The 18,574-nt window shown below is 44.5% G+C and overlaps 1 long non-coding RNA gene across 1 annotated transcript in view; it reads right to left on the bottom strand.

The window, feature by feature from the left end:
• Positions 1–18,574, bottom strand: part of LOC133227699 (uncharacterized) — a 127,849-nt gene that overhangs the window by 97,526 nt on the left and 11,749 nt on the right. The window lies entirely within an intron of this gene.

Here is an 18,574-nt window from a genome sequence, read left to right as displayed (position 1 = left end):
ACATGATCAGCAGCCCCCAAGGTTAACCCCAGTGTCTCCTACAATTACTAGCATTGTTTCTGCTCAGTATAACATTACTATCAAGCAAAAAATGAAGAAGGTTGAGAAGCCCTTCTTCATGCTAAAAGAGCCCTCATCCTGTTATATCTGTATCCTAAGACAAGCCCTACTGTGGTTAAGATACCATCCTCCACCAAAAAATTGTGAGTGAGGTTCCATTTCATATATATGTAGAAATGTGTCATCATTTCTACATATGTAATGTATGTCTATTAAGGAGCTGAATTAATAATTAATAGCCTTCCAAAACAGAAAGTACCAGGCCCAGCTGGGTTCATTAGTAAATTCTGCCAAATATTTAAAGAAGAAATGATACCAGTTACTATAATCTACTTCAGAGGATAAAGGTGCATGTATTTCTTTCTAACTCCTTTGATGAAGTCAGTTTTACCCTAATACAAAAACCAGACAAAACACTACAAGAAAAGAAAACTACCCAGAGGGATGGTATGGGGAGGGAGGAGGGAGGAGGCCTCAGGAAGGGGAACACATGTATACCTGTGGCGGATTCATTTTGATATTTGGTAAAACTAATACAATTATGTAAAGTTTAAAAATAAAATAAAATTTTTTAAAAAAATGAAAAAAAAAGAAAAGAAAACTATAGGCCAGTATGTCTTGTGAAAATAAATGCAAATATCTTCATAAAATATTAGCAAATCAAATCCAACATCTATAAAAATTAATTATACACCTCAGACAAGTGGGATATACCCAGGTATGCAAGGCTGGTTCAACATCTGAAAATCAATTAATGCAATCTATCACATCAGGCTAAATAAAAAGGAAAAATCACATGATCATATCAACAGATGCAGAAAAAACAGTTGACAAAATCCAACACCAATTCATGATTAAAAAAACAAACGCTCAGAGTGAACCCTAATGAAAACTATGGACTTGGGGTGATTATGACGTATCATTATAAGTTCATCACTTATAAGAAACATATCACCCTGATGGGGGATGTTGATAATGAGGGAGACTATGCATACGTGGAAGGTACACGGGAAATATCCATGCCTTCCTCTTAATTTTGCTGTGAGCCTGAAACTGCTCTAAAAACTGTTTTTAGAGCTTCTTTAGTGACAAAGAATCTGCCAGCCAATGCAGGAGACAGTTTCTATCCCTGATCCAGGAAGATCCCACATCCTTCGAAGCAACTCAGCCCATGCGCCACGACTACTGAGCCTGTGCTCTAGAGCCCAGGAGCTACAACTACTGAGCCCACGTGCAGCAACTACTGAAGCCCATGCACCCCAGAGCCTGTGCTCCACATACAAGAGAAGCCTCAGCAATAAGTGTGCGCATCACAGCTAGAGAGAGCCCACATGCAGCAATGAAGACCCGGTACAGCCATAAATAAATAAAATAAACTTTAAAATTAATTGCCTTTAAAAAATCATACTGTAAATTCAAATGTTCTCAATTAATATTTTTAAGCAAATGAACACATTTATCAGCAGCCATGGAAAGGGAATCTGAGGGGCAAAGTATGTATAAGTGCTATACATACTTCTGGCAGGAGAAGGGGATTACAGAGGATGAGATGGAAGATGGTTCGATGGCATCACCAACTCAATGGACATGAGTTTGAGTAAACTTGGGGAGTTGGTGATGGACAGGGAGGCCTGGCGTGCTGTAGTCCATGGGGTCGCAAAGAGTCGGACACGACTGAGCGACTGAACTGAACTGATTCTTCTCGTCAAATACTGCTGATAGTTGATAAAAAGGAGGAGGACAGTCACAAACATTTTTAAGTGAGAAAAAACCATGACGTTTCAAGGTACCTCACTTACATGGAACCACTTGAAATTCACTCACTCTCTTAATCATTCTCTTCCCAACAGCTTGGTAAATGCAACTGGGTAATGATTTCCCAAGAAATGTGTCACATTTCTTCTCTAATTACACCTGTTCTTAGTTCACTCGTCTCATTTCTCACTAATTTGTAAAAAGTAAGAATCAGATTTACCTATCACAGCCATCTTGTAAAACAAAGAAGATGCCACTCCCTCTCTCAAGAAAGAAGGGAGTTATTTCCTTCTATATACATGCATTTGCTACATAGGATTGACCAATACCAGAAAAAATACGTTCGTGTGCACTAGAAAAGAAATGGAAGACTATTTCCCATACGGTCCAATGTGGGGATTTTTTAATGTGTACAAGTAGATTCAATATCTCCATGTTATATAGCTTTCAATTTATTTATGGCATTTATAGGAAAGTCAGAGGAATTTTACTCTCTGGGAACAGATCATTGATTCCTAGTCAGGACTAATTGCTTTATGCTGTTTCTCTCTCATTGGTTAAAGAAAAAAAAAACTTTCAAAAATGAAGCAAGCCTCCATCAATCACCTCCCAAAATGTTCTATTTTCCTATTGTGAGTGAAAGCATATCCAAGGGGTATATTTCACTAAGTGTAGTTCATGATGTTTGGACAATGGTCTGTGTGGCTAAATGTCAGAGACATTTCCATCAAAGTCTATTTCTTCAGGGCCCATTATCTCCCTGGCATCTTTCCAGCTGATGGAGGAAAGAAAGGGCACAGCAACCAATGAAACCACAGAGCCCACGCTTCCTTCTGCCAACCATCACCCTCCGTCCTAGTCAGAACCAGTCCTCACTTGGTCCATGGTGCTCCACACCCCTCTAGGCTGACTCCTGCTCTCACCTTCACTTAGCCTCGAGAGAGATTTCTCACTCACCCTATGACACTTGACAACTTAAAGAGGCTAAAAGAAGGGAAAGAGCAGTGGGAGTTCGAAGACGTGATGGAAATTTAGAAGCATCTTAGAGGCACTCTGTTTAAAAACTAAAAATAGAGTTGCTGTATGAACCAGCAGTCCCACTCCTGGGCATGTATCTAGAGAAAACTATAATTCAAAAAGATACATGTACCCCAGTGTTTACAGCAGGACTATTCACAGGAGCCAAGATATTGAAACAACCTAAATGTCCATTAACAGAGGAATGTGATAAGATGTGTGGTGTAGATATATATACACAGACATGTATGTGTACAACAGAATACTACTCAGCCCTAAAAAAGAAAGAAATGATGCCATTTGAAGCAGTAAGGCTGGACCTAGAGATTATCATATAAGCAAAGTGAGTTAGAGAAATGCAAATATCATATGATATCATGTATACGTGGAATCTAAAATATGATAAAAATGACCTTATCTATCAAACAGAAACTGACCCACAGACATAGAAGACAAACTTATGGTTACCAAAGGGGAAAGGTGGGAGGGGTAGATTAGAAGTTTGAGATTAACAGATACACACTACTGTATATAAAATAGATAAACAAGGTTCTACTGTATAGCACAGCCAACTATATTCAATATCCTGTAATAAGCCATAATGGAAAATAATATGAAACAAATATATATATATATATATATATATATATAAGTATACTTATATATATAGTATAAAACAGAATCAGTATATATATATATATATATATACTTATATATATATAAAACTGAATCACTTTGCTATAATCAGAAACTAACACAATATAGTAAATCAACTATACTTCAATTAAAAAAAAAAGATCACAAGTCTCTCTTGCATAAAAGTAGTATTTCAGCACTGACCATTCATTCCTTTGACTTTTTTTTCTAGACCATCTATGAAAACGAAAATATCCCTGAGAAGGAAAAGTTGAGGGCATGCTGGAGAATCAAAGTCTCAACTAGATGGAAAATTATACTAGCCACAATATTTTCATGGTATTTGAGTTGATTAAGCACCTTCAGAGATATAGTCTCACTTGGTGCTCACTAACAAACCCAGAAAAGGAGGAAATATTTTTGGTATTATCATATCCACTTTACAGATAAGATACTAGACGATGAGAAATATTTATCCCCATCCCAATTCCCATCCTATCCAAAGTAAAAAGCTGAACACGGACCCAAACTCAGATTTCAGCCACACAAGTATGGAGCTGGCCCCGGTCAGAGTCATTCTGACTCGTCCCTCTCCCTTGCCTTCCCAACTTCCCATTTCTGGTCAGACCCCAAATCTTTTGCTCAAGGATCCCAACCATGCCTGTGTCCCAAACCCTCACTTTCCTGAAGGAGCTTGCTCTGCTGGCCGCAAGGTAAGTCAATGAATCCCAGAGGAGGTGTTGGGATAAGGAAGGGACTTTATTCGGCAGCCAGTTGACCGAGAAGGCGGCAAACTAGCGCCTCAAAATAACCATCTTGTCAGGGCCTGGCTGCCAGTTCTTTTATGGAAGAGAAATTGGGGGAGGTGGGAAACAAAGTAAAAAGACTGTTCAGTCCTTGCAAATGTGCCCTAGAAAGGCAAGCCTCAGGCAGGAGAATGTGTCAGTGTCTCTTCTTTACCTTCCTTCACAGGTGGGCGGCTCAGGTTATCTCCCTGAGGCAGGCCATTAAGTGTGCTTGCAAAAGTGGCAAGATGAAGGTTCAAGTCACAGCAGCAGATCCAGCAGAAATTCAAAATTAACCCTTCCCCTCTCTGCCCCAGCAACTCCACTCTACACAATTGAAAATAACAATATTTACGGAGCACCTACTATGTGCTAGGCCCTGGGCCTTAGGATACAGCAATACGGAATTAGATCCAAAGGTCCTTCTTCCAAATCAGGACTCCCATAGTTGGTTATCCACCAGAATCCCATACCTCTTTATTTCAATGGTGAAAGCAGTAATAGTGATGCCTAAAAGTTATAGAGAATTAAGAATATGTGAGGCACTATTCTAGGCATTTTACTTATGCTAAATCATCCAATCCTCATAATATCTCTATGAGATATTTTTCATATTTAACAAATGAGAAAACTGAGTCCAAGAGAGATTGCCCAGCAAGGCTCCACATCTATTAAGTGGTCGAGCAGATACACACACAGGCGGCCTGGCCCCTGCAGTCCCCGCTCTGAACTATTACACTGTGCTAAGAACCAGCAGAAGAAGTAGAAGGGAAACAAGATTCTATTCAATAGGTAGGTATTAATTTAACACTGTGGCTTTCCTGGTGGCTCAGTTGGTACAGAATCTGCCTGAAATGCAGGCATTGTTGTTGGTCAGTCCTAAGTCGAGTCTAATTTTTTGTGACCCCATGAACTGCAGCACACCAGGCTTTCCTGTCTTTCACTATCTCCCTGAGTTTGCTCAAACTCTTGTCTGTAGAGTCAGTGATGCCATCCAACCATCTCATCCTGTCGTCCCCTTCTCCTCTTGCCTTCAATCTTTCCCAGCATCAGGGTCTTTTCCAATGAGTCAGCTCTTCACATCAGGTGGCCAAAGTACTGGAACTTCAGCTTCAGCATCAGTCCTTCCAATGAATATTCAGGGTGGATTTCCTTTAGGATTGAATGTTTTGGTCTCCTTGCTGTCCAAGGGACTCTCAAAAGCCTGCTCCAGCACCAGAGTTTGAAAGCATCAGCTCTTTGGCACCTAGCCTTCTTTATGGTCCTTCGTTACGGTCTATACATGACAACTGGCAGGAGACTTCCTGCCAGTGCAGGAGATGTGGGTTTGGTCCCTGACTCAAGAAGATCCCCTGGACAAGGAACTGGCAACCCACTCCAATAGTTTTGCCCGGGGAAATCCTATGAACAGAAGAGCCTGGTGGGCTACAGTCCATGGGGTTGCATGAGAGTCAGAAGTGACTCAGCAACTAAATCACCACCATGTGCTCAGAATCAGGAGTTAGAGATGAATGTAAACACCTCCAGGCGGGAGCTTCCTTCCTCTACCTACCTTGAAAGACAAGGCCAGCTCATGTAAACACGCCTCCAACAGAGATGATAGCCCAGCAGGTAGGGCCTCATGCCTCCAAGTCCATTCACCCTCTCTGTAGACACTCCCTTCACCCTGCCCTTCCTCTCTGACCCCCATCCACACTGCACTCTGGAAGCCAATAGTCAGCTAAGGCCTCCCTGGTCTCATGACACTCTGACTTTGTGTCTCCAGTCCAACCTGGCACTCCCTCTGTGATGATCTCAACTGTGCCTGACTTGGATAATAGGTCAGTCCCTTCCCAAACTAACCTCTCTTACCTCCCATCTGGGAATGGGCTAAGATGCCAGTTTAGACTTCATAGCAATCTGCAAGATATGCATGCTTGATCCACTTATGTCTCTTTGATTCATCTTTATTCGTTGATTCCTTCAACAAGTAATGTGCATGACTATGTGCCAGGCCACATACGAAATGGTTTAATTTATATGCAGTATTCCTTTAAATCTTCCCAAGACCACCATTAAGTTTTTATTATCTCCATTTTAGAAGGGAATGGCAATGCACTCCAGTATTCTTGCCTAGAGAATCCCATGGATAGAAGAGGCTGGCAGGCTACAGTCCATGGGGTCGCAAAGACATGACTGAGTGACTGAGCACACACGCATGCACGCACCGCCACTTCATATGTCAGGACACTGAACTTTTGGTACTTTAATCAAATTCTTTGGGAACCAGTTGCTAGTCTGTGAGCTCCTAGAAGCCAGGTTTACCTTACTTTTCTGCCCTAGGCCTCCAGCAGACAGCCAGCAAACAGTTGTTGAATTGCACTGGATTAAGCCAGCTCGGAGAAGGCAATGGCACCCCACTCCAGTACTCTTGCTTGGAAAGTCCCATTGACGGAGGAGCCTGGTGGGCTGCAGTCCATGGGATCGCGAAGAGTCAGACACGACTGAGCGACTTCATTTTCACTTTTTACTCTCATGCATTGGAGAAGGAAATGGCAACCCACTCCAGTGTTCTTGCCTGGAAAATCCCAGGGACGGCGGAGCCTGGCGGGCTGCCGTCTATGGGGTCGCACAGAGTCGGACACGACTGAAGCGACTTAGCAGCAGCAGCAGCAACAAGCCAGCTGGGCATTCCTTGCAGCCTGCCTCCTAGTAATACTCACTGTAGCTCTGGCTGTTCTGAGAGCCCTCTCCCATTCATATTCACACAACAGACACTGACGTGAATGGCTCCTGCTTTACCAGCGGCCACGGCACACTACCAGGGCTTTGCAAGCTGGGGATGGTTATAAAGCTCACTATGCCCACATCTCCCACAGAATGGAACCAAAAGCAATTATCTAGGGTTAAGGGGTGAGTGTGCAAGCAGTGAGAGCCCCTGCCAGCCAGGTCTGGGTGAGCTCTTTCGGCCTGGGTACCTGGAAAAATCACGCCCACGATATCTGCTCCTTCTCGTTGCCCTGGAGGCCTTGACGGCTGTCAGCTCTCTGTCCTGACAGAGCCTGATGATAATGAGCCAGTAATACCTCTCTGGAGGCCTTGCTAAGTCATCAGACCCAAGGATGATACCATCTGCCATGGGGAAGAACGCCCAGAGATGCTGATCCCAAGACAACAGCCTTACAAAGGGATTTTAGCCTGGGACTTATGCCAGACACAGAGGCACTTAAAGTCAGGCCTGACCTGACACTGCAGGGTTTAAAATTCAGAGCCAATAGACCAAGTGCCCCCAAGGAGAAAAGCAAATGATTTTCCGAAGACAGTGGGACCTGCTGTTTCCTCTGAGGAACCCATTAATGAAATGATCATAAAAATAAAGTATCATTAAAAGAACACATTTAGAACAATTGTTCCCTGCAGCAGGTTGTAATCCCTATAACTCTCAGGGAACAGCTTTGAGCTCTGCAGAGCCGCCCCCACGCAAGACGCAATCTGTCTGCCGCAGAGAGTGAGTCAGCCTGCAGCAGGGGGGAGGGAGGCAAGGACAGCCTCCACCCTCCCCACCATAACTCGGCAACTCTTTGGAGTTTTCTTGCAAAGTGGGTTTTTAACCCTAAGTAACAGGTCACTTCTCTCTGTTTGAAAAGGGAGAGTATTTCAGAGGTTTCCAAATGATGAGGACAGTGGCCTGCCTCAGAAGCAATTGTACCCTTCCCCTAGCAGGAATGATGTCCAGTCAAGTCCTCCACGGTCTGGGTTTCCAAATGCAAAACTCTAAATACATCCTTGAGCCCTCATATCTGTCTATCCCTGGTGTCTTCAATATCCCCAGCTATAAACTGGACTGAGCCAGACTTACACACACTGCAGGCATTCATCCATCCATTCACTGATGCTTATCGAGTAGGATGTCATGCTTAGTATTGTGCCAGGTGTTAGGGGATTGGGGCTGTGCAGGTTGACAAATGGCAGCCTCTTGGGTCAGGCCCATTCGGCCATTTTTCTCTATTGCCCCTTCCCTGGTGGCTCAGATAGTAGTGTTCCTGCAATGCAGGAGACCTGGGTTTGATCCCTGGGTCGGGAAGATCCTCTGGAGAAGGGAATGGCAACCCACTCCAGTAATCTTGTCTGGGAAATCCCATGGACAGAGGAGCCTGGCTGGCTTCAGTCCATGGGGTCGCAAAGAGGTCAGACATGACTGGGCAATTAAAGCTTCCACTTCCACTTCCCTTCACACAGCAGGAAAGAGGGATGCCTTCCAGGTGAATAGACAAAGCTGGACACTGGCAGGTCAACCGAGATTGGAGGAGGTCCTGTCTGCTCCCAGCTGACTATCTGCTTGAGTTACTCTCCCTAGAGGCTCTGACCCAGAAGCGGAGCAGCCCATTGAGGGGCCAGGCCAGGAGCAGAGATGAGGATGCATCACACAGCCTTTTGTGGATGGAGTGCACAGCTGAGCTGGGCAGAGGCGGTCCAGTTTCCGCCTGGCTCTCACAGCGGACAGAAGGGCTGACTTCACCTACAACGGCTGACCTCCCACACTTCCCCTCGCTGCAGCTGTGGGATCTTCTAGGTCCTGATCATATTGGGACTGTGCTCTGAGTCCCTCCCCCTGGGAATCCCCGGAGGAGTCCTCCGCACCACCTGGGTTCATGGACTATTGGTAGACCTACCCCTCTCTATGTCACTCCCTCCTACTTTTTGCCTACCTGATCCCTTCCCTAGCTTTCCACCAAGCCCTCAGGAGGCAGTCGGTTCAGTGATCTAACTCTATCATCGTCCCTCCTCTCCTTAGTCATGTCTGTTGCTCTCTCCTTAACATCCCAAAGATGTGTCTGTTTCTTACCTAAAATGGTGATAGTCAGGACACTGTCAAGAGATGCTCCGTGTCCACACTGTGGAGGGAGCAACTGCGACCTCCAGGCTCAGGGACAGCACTTCTGGGTGGTCACAGACACACCCACCTTTCTCCAAGCAGCTCTTCAGGCCCTGTTCCTCACTGGCAGGTCTTCCCTCACTGCAGACATGGGCCCACTCAAAATTCTGTCTGGTCATGACACTTCTCTGCTTAAAAACCCATAAACGAGATCACAGAGCACAATGGCTAAGATCATGGTCCCTGAAGCCGGACTGCCTGGTTTAAAACCCCGACTCTCTCATTACTACCCAGGGGGATCCTGAGAAAGTGACTTCACTTCTCTTGGCATTGGTTTCCTCATCTGTAAAATGGGTTTTGTAGCAGTATCTGTCTCACTAAGAATTGCTCGAGGACTTTCCTGTGGTCCAGTGGTTAAGAATCCACCTGCCAAAGCAGGGAACACTGGTTTGATCCCTGGTTCAGGACAATCCCACATGCGTGGAGCAGCTAAGCCCATGCACCACAACTACTGAAGCCCCTGGGCCCTGGAACCTGGACTCTGCAACAAGAGACGCCACCACAGTGAGAAGCCTGCCCACCAAAGTACAGTAGCCCCCACTCACCACAACCAGAGAAAACCCTTGGACAGCAGCAAAGACCCGGTGCAGCCAAAAGTAAATAAATTAATAGATGAATAAAAAAAAAAAATTAAAGAACTGCTTGAAGGAATGATTGAGGTTAATGTTGCGCTTAGAACAACATCTGGCACAAAGTCTTCTCTAAGTTTTTATTAAATAAGAGGAATGGCTCCCCACTACCTGTCATTTAAAACCCAAGTTCCATAAACGTCTCAAAGAGTCTTCACTATCTGCTCCACTGACCTTTCTCATCTCACAGCCCCACACCAGCAGGCAGAGCTTCAGACACTGAGCCTTGTGCAGACCCTGAATATCCCTCCCATCTCTGTCTCTATCTCCCTCCTAACCTCACCTGTTTTGGGCTTTTCTTCTGCCTGGAAAGTTTGTCCCCACTAAATCTTGGCCTAAGCGCCCATGACTCTGCTCATCCCCTGCCCACACTGGGTTTGATGGCTTCTTCCTGTGTTCATATGGCTCCTGTTTTTCACCTCGTGGCACTTCCTAGGCTGCATTCTAATTGCGTATTTCTTGTTAGCCTAAAAACTAACCAATCATCTCAGCCTGTTGCATGATACTTATTACCTAGTTGGTGCTCAGTGAATATCTGATGAAAGAACAGATGTCTGAGTTGTATGCTACATCAATCCTCAGCCATATTCTCAAGCCCCCAATTATTCCAGATACACCCACTGCTTGGACACAGCTCTCAGTGCCAAGAGAAGGGTTCGTTTCTTCCAAGGATATCCTAACTCCAGAAGGATGAGCAGGGTGGTTGCAGGTTGTGGGGGAGGGGAGCAGAGCCACGGGGAAGGGGTGCAAGCTGAGTCTGGTTGACTAAGAGGTGGCAACAACAAACAGACTTGAATCTCATCCTCAGAATGGCAGTTTTCCAAAGAGCACAGAACCCTGCAATGCTAAGGGAAGGAATCGTGGACCACTGATGGGATCAGAGACCTGGCCATCCCACTGACCTGTGGGACAGATTTCCTGCCTCTCTGGGCCTCAGTTTCTTCATCTGTAAGTTGAGTGTGTGTGCTTAGTTCTCAGCCCTGTCTGACTCTTTGTGACCCCATGGCCTATAGCCTGCCAGGCTCCTTTGTCCATGAAATTCTCCAGGTAAGAATAATGGAGTGGGTAGCCATTCCCTTCTCCAGGGGATATTCCTAACCCAGGGATTGAACCTAGGTTTCCTGCATTGCAGGTGAATTCTTTCCCATCTAAACCACCAGTGAAGTCTAGCATTTAGTGAACACTGGCTGAATAAGTAATTTGCTGACTTAATCATACATCTTCTAAGCATTCATGAGTGCTCAGACAAGGGTGTTAGATGCCAGTGATAATATCTAGGGTGTTCTGGTTCATCAACCACAAAGGTAGCTTTCAAAAGCCAGGATGTCAGAGTTTGCTGATAGACTCACAAGCAACTACCTAGTCCCCTTCCTTGTGCACCTGAGGGCCTTTCCACGGAGAAATCTACATGTTCTTAATTCTCTTCTCTCTACTGACTCGTACCTCATACCTTCACAAAGCCTTGGTCTCATCACTGATGTTAAAAAATATATCAAATCTGAAAGGAAACGCAAAAGAGAAGAGTCTATCAAACTGGCCTACCTCTCTTTGGACCTTCTGCCCAATGTAAGTCCAGTCTGGCCTTGTGGACCCAGCTAAACGGACTCCCCTGACTGCCAGTTCTGAAGTATGCAGTGTTGCTGCTCCTTTCATGACTTCCAGGAATAGAAGACTTGAGCACTCACCTCCTCCTTCCCCTTCTTCTCCAGCATAAGCTTTCCATCATGTGTAATCATCACCATCATAACCACACTGGCCACAGTCAACAAAGCCCTTATGTCATTTCACCTGCATCTTCCCTCAGTTGTCAGTGGAAAACCAAGATTCCCAGTGGCCCTGTACCCCAGTCTCCCCACAGCAACATCCATTCCCAGACCACCACTGGACTTCCGTGGACAGAGTGGCTTACTGATGTGGTAAAGTGTCCCAGACAGACGAAGAGTGGCAGGGGTCATGAAGGGTGACAGGAGGATGGGCAGAAAGCTAAAAGCCAAAGTTCAATGCCAATGGCTGGTGGAGATAACAGGACCCATTCAGAAACCTGTATCTACCTCTTTGGGTATCATTTCCAACTTGGGGCTTTCTTGGTGTCATACTAAGGCCAAGTCTTAGAATAAATGTTGAGAGCAGCACTTCCTTTACCTCCAGATACCAGATGGTGCCAGATACAGATTCCTTTTGGCCACAAGTCACACTAATGACTTAGAGAAACGCCCAAACAATACTCTGACAGGTAGTCAACCCCCACCTACGAAGGAATAGTGCCCCATTTGCATTTAACTCAGTTTTTGCAAACTAAAAATCCATTTCCCCATAGAATTATTTTCTTATAAAAGATGGCTAGGTTCCAAAACCACCTATAAAACATTTCTATCCCACTACATAGCTGAAATGGTACACATTAGCAAAAAGAAAAACCACTGGGGGAGAGGCATGAGTGTGTGTGATATAAGAAATTAGTACCCAAAAGTGATTCTAAATAATGAGTAAAATTAGATGGAGAGTTCCTTAAGGGCATGGAATATTCTTATTGAATTATTTTTCTGCCTTCCTAGTCTCAGCTCACAGCCCACCACTGAATGTTTTTACTCATTGAATTCCTGTGCTTGAGAATAAAATCCACTTGTGTGAATTTTCCAAACTGACTTCCAGGACTTTATATCCTGGTCATCCCAGTTGTCTAATATCACTTCAGATCTAGAACTTTCCTTTCCTTTATACAGATACATTGGTGGCAATATTCAAGAGTTTATTATTAATAAGATTCCTCTTTTTTTTGTCCACAAATCAACTAAGCAAATTAAAAGGAAAAGGAGGAGACAAAAAAAGAAGTTAGGGAATGTGGGAGATTTTCCTAAGGTATCTGGGCAAGACGAGGAATGGTCTTAAGCTAGAAGAAGAAAGACAACAAAAGAAAGGATGAGAGGGGAGAAGAAGGAAGAAGAGAGGAGAGAAGAGAAAAATTCAGACAAGACAGGGAAAGGGAGCAGACACCATACGGCATGTTCTTCCCAGGATGGGAAAGAAAGGCAGTGACCAAGAAGAGACGTGAGAGGGGACACTCCCAGTCTCCAGCTCTCAAGTTGCACCTTCTTCCGGGTAGACTATCCATGCCTGCAGGACTTGAATGCACCTATGTGGCTGGGCCAGGGGCCAGGGTTACTATTTAGAAGTTTCTTTACAAGTACATATATTTGCTTAATGAAGTAAGTTAGAGAAGACCAAGCTCCAGGTGACAGATCTTCTATTGACATTTTGCCAAGGTAAGGATGGAAGATCTCTTCACCTTTGGTTTGCTGCCTACATGATGGGAGACTCAGAGGCCAACAAAGGCTTACAAATCCCAGCTTCATATTTCCTCACTCAACAACCTTGGCAAAATTACTTTACCTTTATCCGCATCAGTTTCCCCACTTATCAAATAGGAAAAGTATAAATTCTTCAAGGATATGAGAATTTAAAGCAGTCAGTCAGTTAGTTCAGTCACTCAGTTATGTCTGACTCTTTGCACCCCCATGGACTGCAGTATGCCAGGCTTCCCTGTCCATCACCAACTCCCAGAGCTTACTCAAACTCATTGTCCACCAAGTCGGTAATGCCATCTAACCATCTCATCCTCTGTAGTCCCCTTCTCCTCCTGCCTTCAATCTTTCTCGGCATCAAGGTCTTTTCCAATGAGTCAGTTTTTCACATCAGGTGTCCAAAGTATTGGAGCTTCAGCTTCAGCATCAGTCCTTCCAATGAACATTTAGAACTGATTTCCTTTATGATTGGCTGGTTGGATCTCCTGGTAGTCCATGGGACTCTCAAGAGTCTTCTTCGACACCGCAGTTCAAAAGTATCAATTCTTCGGTGCTCAGCTTTCTTTAGAGTCCAACCCTCACATCCATACATGACTACTGGAAAAACTATAGCTTTGACTAGATGGACCTCTGTTGGCAAAGTAATGTCTCTACTTTTTAATATGCTGTCTAGGTTGGTCATAGCTTTTCTTACAAGGAGTGTCTTTTAATTGCATGGGTGCAGTCATCATCTGCAGTGATTTTGGAGCCCCCAAAATTAAAGCCATAGTGCATGTAAATGGCCAGACTCAGTGCTTGACATCTGGAGCAGTCTCAGACATGGTAGCAGTCATTTTTCTGAATATTACAGGACTACTGTTAGTGTTTGTTGTTGTTTAGTCGCTAAGTCGTGTCTGACTCTTTTGTGACCTCATGGACTGCAGTCCGCCAAGCTCCTCTGTCCATGGAATTTCCCAGGCTCAAATACTGGAGTTGGTTGTCATTTCTTTCTCCAGGGGAATCTCCCTGACCCAAGGATCGAACCCACATCTCCTGCTTTGCAGGCAGATTCTTTATCACTGAGCATCAGGGAAGCACTGCTAGTGTTACAAGACCATAAAGGTTACAGTCACCAAGTCACCACATGTGAGGCATCAACTGTGGTCCATGAAGAGACACATGGCACATCACCAAGCTGGATGACGGGCAGATGAAGAAATAGCAAAGGAGAGGCTGCTGGCTGGGGATTGAGCACAAATTCTCTTCATAACCCAGGTCTGCAGAACAAGACTGTCCTCCCACCGCCAGAGCTCATTGGGAAGATGTACATTCAACAGGTTGGGACATGGGCTGTTGGCCATACTCCCCAGCAACCAACCTACTTCCTGCTTGAGGGTATTTCCTCTTTTGTGGGTCTTCATAGGAGAGCATCCACCCCATTCACACTGCAGAAGCCAGTGAAGACATATCACTCAGAATTAGGATTAAAGTATTTTGTGCTTCCTGCCTCCTGACCTACCAGGACCAAGCCGGTCCCCTCCTGTTTGCCAATCTGCTTCTCCAGCTTCCCAGTGAGCTGAAAGCCCCAGGGTCTGTTTGTGTTATTTACACACAAAGGAAACCTTGTTGTTGTTGTTTAGTCGCTCAGTCGTGTCAGACTCTCTGTGACCCCATGGACTGTAGCCCTCCAAGCTCTTCTGTCTATGGGATCCCAGGCAAGAATACTGGAGTGGGTTGCCATTTCCTACTCCAGAGCATCTTCCCAACCCAAGGAATCGAACCCACATCTCCTGCATCTCCTACTTGGCAGGCAGATTCTTTACCACTGGGCCACCTGGAAAACCCACAAAGGAGCCAAATCTGGCATGAAGTCAGCGATGATCTTTGCCTCATCATCAGATCACTTCCCCACTCAGAAACTACAGATCCTCCATCCTATTCTAAGCAGAGATGTTTTGTACCCCACCCAAATCAAGGACCACCAACCCCTTCCTCATTATTTCAGGTGTCTGGATACATTATCTCCCAGACAGCCTTTCTGATCTTAACAAGCTTTGATATGGGGCAAGTTCCTTCCCATTTACAACAAAATACCATCTGGCTGCTTGAAACTTCCACCCATTAAACTTACTGGCTCAATAAATTTTTAGAGAGCACCTACTTTGTCATAGGACTAAAATGTAACAGAGTTCCTGCTTTTCTATGTGGTAATAATGAAAAACAAAAACAGAAAACAGATTTTGAGGACATAGGTGGGTATGCAGCTAAGCTCTTTGCAGGAAAACACTCTTTTAATGCTTACAACTACACTTTGAGGGGCTTCTCCAATGGTTCTAGAGGTAAAGAATCCACGCAATGCAGGAGATGCAGGAGATGTGGGTTCAATCCCTGGGTCAGAAGATCCCCTGGAGGAGGAAATGCCAACCCACTCGTCTTCTTGCCTGGAGAATCCCATGGCCAGAGGAGCCTGGAGGGCTAGAGTCCATGTGGTCACAAAGAGTCAGACACAACTGAGAAACAGAGCACAAGCTCAACCTGTGAAGCAGGTACGCTCACGATCTCCCATTTATAGACGAGGAGATGGAAGCAATGAGGAGTTCAGAAAGGTCAACAAACATGCCTAAAGTCAAATGCTTAGAAAGAAACAAGACTGGGCTCTGAACCAGGAAGTCAGACTCTATTGCCTAGCATCATTCACCAAGGCATGCTGCCTCTCAAAAGCTGCCCAGAAACAAGTAAATATCAGTATTCAGTTGCTTACATGTGCTGTGAAGAAAAACACATCAGGGAGAGGAGTATGGGAGAAAGGATGATGGGCTGATATTTTTTTCCAGACACTCAGTGAAGCTTTGTTAGAGGAGCTGCTGGGAACCGAGTGGGTGAAGATGGGATTACAGAGGTTTAGAGAACTAGTTCTGGTGTACAATGTCACCTAAAACTAGTCAGTCCCACTTCTATATAAAATCTATTGCAGGATTTAAGAATAACTCTCAAGTCCCCCTTTATATTTCACACTTTTTAAAAATACTCCATTTATTGTAGGGTTTGTGTATATGAGGGTGGGGGGGGGATTGTTTGCTTTCTCTTTGTTCTTAAACCTTCTAACCCTCCTGGGGGCCTGCTCTGACTGCACTGCTGCCTCTGAGTCCCTCATGGAAATTCTAGGGGACTCCAGGCCTGGGAATGCTGGACCAGTGTCCACAGGCAAATGTTTTCAAGCTTATCTAGAGCCTGCCTGTCTGTGAATCCCCATCATTTCTTTAGCTGCTGCATATCATTACTCCCAGATCTTTTCCCAGGAACCGTTCTCGTTCTATATTTGAACAATTCCTTTTTTTAAATCTTTGAAGTTTTTCACTTCATCATGTTAGTTTCAGTTTCAGTTTTTAATTCCAGGCCACTAAAATTATTTTCAAATCTCTGTCCTGCCATCACTGTTACTAGGTTCCTCTGAGCTTTGTCCCATCTGCTGGACTGTATAACGTTCTTTCCTCAGTCGAGTCATGTTCTTGAACAGGAAAAAGCCAAGGTCAAGGACAGAGCCCTGTGCCTCAAACGGAGACCATCCCATGGGCTGGAAGGGGTTACTATTTGCTGCAGCAGGTCTGGGTACATCTGACAACAATAACATTCAGTCAAATGGTGTACAGTCTTCTCCAGCACAACACATACTTCCTTAAGAGCTAGCACAAAGGCAATACACTCCATCCACCTTTTTCCCTGAGCCTGCAAATTAATTTCCCTGTTTTAAAAAGTAGAATGATGTTCATTTCTTGTATTTTCTTCCTGTAGGAATTGATCACTGCATCCACTTCAAAATATAGGCATACCTCACACATGGGGAGGGTTTGGTTCCGACTACCACAAAAAAGTGAATATTGCAATAAAGCCAGTCACACTAATTTTTTTGGTTTCCCATTATGTTCACACTCTGCTGCTGCTGCTAAGTCGCTTCAATTGTATCCAACTCTTTGCAACCCCATAGACGGCAGCCCACCAGGCTCCCCCATCCCTGGGATTCTCAAGGCAAGAACACTGGAGTGGGTTGCCATTTCCTTCTCCAATGCATGAAAGTGAAAAGTGAAAGTGAAGTCACTTAGTCGTGTCCGACTCTTCTCGACCCCACAGACTGCAGCCCACCAGGCTCCTCTGTCCACGGGATTTTCTAGGCAAGAGTACTGGAGTGGGGTGCCATCGCCTTCTCCGATGTTCACACTCTACTGAAGTCTATTAAGTGTGCAAGAACACTATGTCTTAAAAAACAATGTACATGCCTTATCTACTGAATAGCACAGGGAGCTACACTCAGTATCTTATGATAACTTATAATGGTAAAGAATCTGAAAAATAATTGAATCCCTTTGCTGTACACTTGAAACTAACACACCAATGTAAATCAACTATAAAAGTGAATGTGTCAATTGCTCAGTCATGTCCGACTCTTTGTGACCCCATGGACAGTAGCCTACCAAGCTCCTCTGTCCATGGAACTCTCCAGATAAGAATACTGGAATGGGTTGCCATTCTTTTATCCAGGGGATCTTTCTTACCCAGGGATTGAACCTGATCTTCCGCATTGCAGGCAGATTCTTTACCATCTGAGCCACCAGGGAAGCCCAAATTAACTATATTTCAATTTAAAAATAAATAAAATTCTAAAAAGAACTAAAAAAGCAATGTACATACCTTAATTTAAAAATGGTATTGCTAAAACACATGTTAACCATCATTTCATAACATGGAGCTGGCAATCTTCAATTTGTAAAAACTGCAGTATTTGCAGAGTACAATAAAATCAAGCACAATAAATGAGGGATGCCTATGTTCAGAATCTCTTTAAGAAATTTAAAAAAAATATATGGTCTTTATCAATAGCCTGCTTATCTGCCTGCAGCTCTCTGCTATTTCTCACTTTTACCTGCAATAGTCTGAAGTCATAGCTCCATATCTCTTCAGCAGAGCTCCCCACTGCCTTGCCTGGCTTGAGAGAAACCTGACTCTTCTTTAAATTTCCAATCTTCCTCTGCAGAAAAGGAAATGTGCACCAGACCCTTTCTGAAACACACTGGGGAATAAATATGCATGAATAAATGCAAGAAGAGAACCACAAGAGAAGATTCATTTTTAAAAATCTTGAATCAGCTGCTCTACAGAGTGAGGATTTCTGGATCCAAGCAAGATTTCAAAAGTCTTTTCTATTAAGCTCAGCAATTTTTAGAAGCCAGCCGTGTCTATCATGCTTTTTTCTAGGTATTGAATATAATATTCTTTCCTCTTCTTTCAAAGATCTTCCTGCAGGCAGCCGCTTGAGTGGGAGGACCAGTGCGGGGGAGCTGGGGGGAAGCTCTCACAGCAGGTGCCAGACGTGGCCTCTCCCTGAGTTGGGGCTGGTCTGTTTTGAGTCACTGGGCAACTTCATGTCACCACCTCCATACCCACCATCAGCTCACCCCTGCCTTCATGTGGTCTGTCTTCAAGGAACTTGTTGGAGGTGTT

The sequence above is a fragment of the Bos javanicus genome, chromosome 16 (assembly GCF_032452875.1).
Source record: "Bos javanicus breed banteng chromosome 16, ARS-OSU_banteng_1.0, whole genome shotgun sequence".
Lineage (NCBI taxonomy): Eukaryota > Metazoa > Chordata > Mammalia > Artiodactyla > Bovidae > Bos > Bos javanicus.
The sequence above is the reverse complement of the archived record's forward strand: the minus strand, read 5'-3'. Positions and strand labels throughout refer to the sequence as shown.